Genomic DNA, 6,000 nt, shown 5'->3' with positions numbered 1-6,000 from the left:
AGAGTTTTAACCCATGAACATCCAGATGGCTGCTAGTTCACTACCTGTATGTCACTTTCAAATTCTTTTTATGACTGCATTCCCATGTGTGGAAAATGGGCTATACCTAAATCAATGGGACATATTGGCCATAATTTGCATAGCAGCCTCATATGAAAAAAATGGCCCAACCATGTGAATGTCAAACTGGAGTTTCTTAACTTTCCAATCTGTATGGTGGCCAAAGAACTGAATCTGCAATAAAAATTTAAAATTGTCTCCCACTTTTTGACCTGGTTTGGGTGTTAGAAAAATGAATGCTTCATATGTATTCAGAGTCAATGCATGCAGAAACCAGTGCCAGTAAATTAAATTGAGCTTACTTTTAAGTAACTAAGGATATGATTACAATGTCTCAAAAACATCTTGTAATGCTTTTGTTTTATATCCTGTGTTTTGGGATGGAGGATTTAATTAGAATATAGTTCACTTACTTATCACTAAGATAGAAAGCTTCCAAGTGGCATGAGTATGGCTTTTTTTGAGGGAAATGATTATGAATGTTGCCATGTTGAGCTCCTGTTCTTCCAAATTTACTCGTATATCACTTTTTCTATCCCCAATCTTCAGGGTGGTGGCTCCACTAGATCAGGGTGAAGCCTCCACAAATCAAAGAGCCTTCTATCAATGCAAGAACACATACCTATTGTATTTCGATAACAGTGGGAATAGAAGATTTAATATCCTCTATTTATATCTTTTACTTTGTGAAGGAACATAACCCACTGAGCCATTTCTTTTGCCCAAGTAAAGGCAATTAAATATATGGAAGAAAGGCTTCATCACCTCTTTTGGATAGGTTATTAGCATTCTTTTGTCATCACAACTTTGGTCTTTACTAATTAATTGGCGCTATTCTGTTTTTACTAGACAGCATCTCTTTATTTCAGGCAATTAATTGCAATATCTGGTTAAAGCTATCCCATTGTTGCAAAATATGAATTTCTTTCATGAAACAGCTCATTTCATAAGAAGGCAGAAATCATGTTCAAGCATTAGCGGAAAAGGAGATTGATCATGAGAGTAGGTTAAAGACTGAATACAAGGCTATGTGAATTTTCTTCATCTATTAAGCATTGACTGTGATAGGTTGTAGAGTTTCCTTGGTCTTCTTAGAATGTATCAGATAAGAACCAAAGAATGGAGTGCACTGTTCAAGCATTCAAAGGACATATGTGGTCATGAGAGAATTTGCACACAAACACACTGGCACAATGACCCTCCCAGGGCCACCTTGGCTTTCTTCTATGGAGGAGGAAGATCTGAAAGGTAGTTCCTCATGTGTTTCTATGAACATGCTTATAGCCCTTCCCATGATTATGAAGACCACATGTGAAGAGATAAAATAATTATTTGCACCTCTGCTATTGTTCCAGTAACCTCATCCCCTCAAGCTTACGTTGTCCATTAGCTATGGTAGGAAAGTTCTCAATGGGACTGTGGAACCTTGTTTTCTATAGCAATTGCAGTTATGAAAAGTCATTAAAATTAACTGGTAGAGACAGAGGTTAGCTACTTCTTCCTTCTGTGCTGCAGCCCTGATAAAATATGGAGACAGGGAATAATTACCAAGAAAGAAGTAATTCATCAATTTTAGTACTTTGTTCTGTTTAAAAAACAACCTGCTTATTGTGTTGTCGAAGGCTTTTATAGTCAGAATCACAGGGTTGTTGTGAGCTTTCCAGGCTGCATGGCCATGTTCCAGAAGCATTCTCTCCTGACATTCTGCCCACATCTATCGCAGACATCCTCAGAAGTTGTGAGGTATATTGAAAGAACTAAGCAAGGAAGGTTTATATATCTGTGTAAGGTCCAGGGTAGGAGAAAGAACTCTTGTCTGTTGGAGGCCAGTTTGAATGTTGTAATTAATCACCTTGATTATCATTAATGTCCTTGCTAGCTTCATGTCCTGGCTTCTTCCTGCCTGGGGGAATCTTTTGTTCAGATGTGTTAGCTGCCCCTGATTGATTTATGACTGGAATTCCTGTTTTCAGAGTGTTGTTCCTTATTTACTGTTCTGATTTTAAAGTTTTTTAATACTGGTAGTCAGATTTTGTTCATTTTCATTGTTTCTTCCTTGAAATTGTTGAAATTGTACACATGCTTGCGAATTTCAATGGCTTCTCTGTGTAGTCTGACATGATAATTTTTAGAATGGTCCAGCATTTCTGTGTTCTCAGATAATATGTTGTGTCCAGGTTGGTTCATCAAGTGCTCTGCTATGGCTGCTTATCTGTCCTTAAGCTTATATCTTATATAACTTTTATATCATTATTTACTTATTCCTATTGGACTGTCATTCCTCTTTAAATAGCATTCTTTATTTTAATTCCTGCAGATTTTCTGCTATTTGAGCAACAGAAAGGGCTAAATTAATACCCACTCCAGCAACAGGATAATGTAACAGTAGGTAAAAAGGATTAATTCTGGACATGGCTGTTCCAGAAATAAATTATTTCATGTCACAGCCATGTAATAAATCTTTCACCCAATAGTGATTTTATAGAGCAATACATCTAATAATATAGTTTTAAAATATGGCTATTGTTCAATATCTTGGTCCATCATCAAAGTTCAGTATTATTCTCCTCAATAGATATTGGAAAATTGTTTTCTTCTTGGAAATGTTAATTAGATCCTGTTTGACTTATCCGATTCCTCTTCTCCCTGCTATTTATGGGCTAATATTAAATTCTCCTATATATTCTGTGAACAGGGACATAAACATATTAATTCCATTACATTTTTCTGAAATATGGCCTCTGTGAGATTTAATTTTAATTGATTTTACTGACAACCATTTGATGTTTTAAAAAACAGAACTGTTGCATTGAGCAAGAGATATATGATGGCAACACTTCCTTATTATATAAATACTCTCCAAAGCATTTGTCAGAAAAAGGTCTACCTTACTTCATTAAACTAACAAATACGATCAATTTGAACCTGATTTACAGATTTTACTCTTGGAAGAAGTCAGTCTGTAACTTTATTTTAATGGATTTAAGATGTATGTCATGCAATATTAAATCTCCTTTGTGTGGTATGTGAGAGCAAGTAATCAAAGTGGGAGTTCTTGTTAAATAATTCTACTACTCTCAACTCAACTGGAGTTTTACTTTCTGGAAATTACAGTGGGGCCTTGAGGTTTGGTTCCAAAAGTTCCTATGGATACCAAAATCCATGGATCTTCAAGTTCCATTATATACGAAGGCATAGAAAAATGTTATTCTTTATATCGGCATGGGCAAAAATTTTCACATTGGGGACACACTGCGTTTTAAAATTTGACAGACAGAAGGAGGGGGTAAGAGAGCACAAGGAAGAAGGCAGGGGGAACAAGAGTGGAAAGCAATAAGCAGGAGGCATGTGACTACCACGTCTTCATGCTGAGAGGAGGGTCTGACACACAACTGCTCAGAGCTCTATAGGCTGGAGGAAAGATCCCAGTTTGGACCATGGACCATAGTTTGCTCACACCTACTTTATATACATTGGCAAAAATTAAGCTTTACTTCTTAGATTTTTAAAAAATCAAGTTGTGGATGACTGAGTCCTTAAACGCTTAATCTAGGGATATAGAAAGATGACTTTAATGTCAACCTGCACCTGCTACATGGACATGGGAAAGATTAAACCTTGGTTAGCACCATGATGCGACATTGGAACAAATATTTATCTGACAGCTATGGCAACAGAAAGTGAATGAGAAAGTGAATTCTGCATCTTGACAGGAAGAGTTTATAGCAGAATTCAGGGCTGGGATTTTGCAAATCACAGAGCTGAATCCAATGAAAAGAATGGAAACAATCTCCTTTTCCTATTGCACAACCCTGTGTGTTCCCCAAAACCTGCTCAGACAGGAGGGGCAAGAGCTTTTCCCTAATGCACATATTTCTGATCTAAGTATTATGCTTAAACCTGCAGAGAGATGCAAATAGCATAGGATATGTTCACTCCTTTCCTAACATAAAACAATTAAAATGTAATTAGTACATTCAATTTAAAAAGTACAATTTAAAAAAAAATAAACATTGAAATACGCATTTGAAAAGAAACCTGATTTCTACAGTATTGAAATTATATTTGTAGTACTCATAATCATTATAGGCAATCACTCACAGCCAATTATGATTGTCTTCTGAGGGTAGAGTCTTGGTAGTGGGTCCTGAAGTGACTGTAGAGACCTATCTGGATTCACATAGTCTTTCACAATCAGGACATAGATTTCCAGGGTTTGTTTGTCCCACCTTCCTCTGGGCATGCTTCTCCCTTTCACCCTCTATCCGTGCCTCTTCAAAATCCATAGCATTGTTGGTAACTGCTGATCTCCAGTTAAAACGCTCCAGTACCAGTCTCTGTTTATGCCACATTTTTTAAGGCTAGCTTTAAGTCCATCTTTACATCTCTTTTGCTGTCTACTGACATTCCTTTTTCTGTTTTGAGCTAAGAGTAAAGTAACTAGTAACTGCTTTGGAAGATTGCAATTAGGCATTCAGTCAACATGGCTAGCCCAGTGAAGTTGGTGGTGGAGGATCATTACTTCAATGCTGGTGGTCTTTACTTTTTTTCGGAATGCTGACTTTGTCTGTCTGTCTTCCCGAAAGATTTGCAGGATTTGTGGGTTGAGAGTGACATAATATTAGGACACTAGAACATCGACAAATTAAAACTCACTCTGGAAGCAATTGTTGTAAAAAATGTTATCCTATATGACTCAATTCTAGGTTACCTGAAGGACCATATCCCCCCATATAAATCTATCCATACCTTGAACTCTTCTGGGAATGCCCTTTGTGCTGTCCCACCACCCCCACAGATACATTGGGCGGCGGGAATATAGGAGAGGACTCTGAATTCCCTTCAAGGACACATTAGATTAGCACTCCCCTTACTATCCTTTCAGAGGTAGGTGAAAACCTTTTTGTTTCAGCAGATCTTTGAGGACTGACTGACTGCTATGTCATTTATCTTACTTATTCTTTATATTTCACTTTTTGATAGTGACATTGTATGTTAACATGTGTGCAATATAAAGTTTTAGTTGCATTTGCTTCAAGTATTATGAGTTATCATGAGTCCCAGTTTAAGAAAAAAGTGTACAGTGTTCCGTCACTTATCGCGGGGGTTAAATTCCAGGACCACCCTCAATAAGTGAAAATCCACAAAGTAGGAACACTATATTTATTTAAATATTTATACATTATTTTAGTAGTTATACACTATTTTAAGTTTTTATCAACCAATCTTGTGTTGATAAATTGCCTCCTTCTCCTCCTGTTGCTGCTTAGGCTCCTTTTCTCTCTCTTCAACTTCTCCTTCCTCCCTTCCTTAGGCTGTAAATTGTAATTTTTTTATGATTTTTAATATTCTTTTTGAGTTTATTGAAAAACTGTGAAACAACAAATCCGCAAAAAGTGAATCGCGAAGTAGTGAGGGAACACTGTATAAATAAGCAAATAAATGAGCACAGAAATATTGAGCTGCCTCATACTGAATTCTACCTATTAGTTCCTTTTTTTCAATTTCACTGAAAATGTCATAGGATTACATATAGATTTCAATGAAATTAACTGAGTCAAAGCTTAAAAATATCAAAAACATCCGATGTCCCTTGGGCAACCTCCTTGCAGACAACCAATTCTCTCACACCAGAAGTGACTTGCAGTTTCTCATGTCACTTCTGACACGAAAAAAATGTGCATAGAGATACATTTCCAGTATTCTGGCTCAGACTGTTTTGCTCATTGATAGACAAGTGTAGTAGATGTAATGTACCCTCAGCCAACATGGCTATGTTTGGGAGCCACCATCTTGAAGAAGGCTGCTCTTGTGCCTGTAGACAACTTTCTATGCATTTGCAAATGGCCATACTTTTCTGATATTTTAAAAATATTTTAAAAATATCAGAAAGGGTTACTTTAAAGGAAGCTTGTATTTAAAAAGTCTCAAAGCGGGCAG

The sequence above is a fragment of the Anolis carolinensis genome, chromosome 5 (assembly GCF_035594765.1).
Source record: "Anolis carolinensis isolate JA03-04 chromosome 5, rAnoCar3.1.pri, whole genome shotgun sequence".
Taxonomy (NCBI): Eukaryota; Metazoa; Chordata; class Lepidosauria; order Squamata; family Dactyloidae; genus Anolis; species Anolis carolinensis.
Note: the sequence above shows the minus strand (reverse complement) of the source record.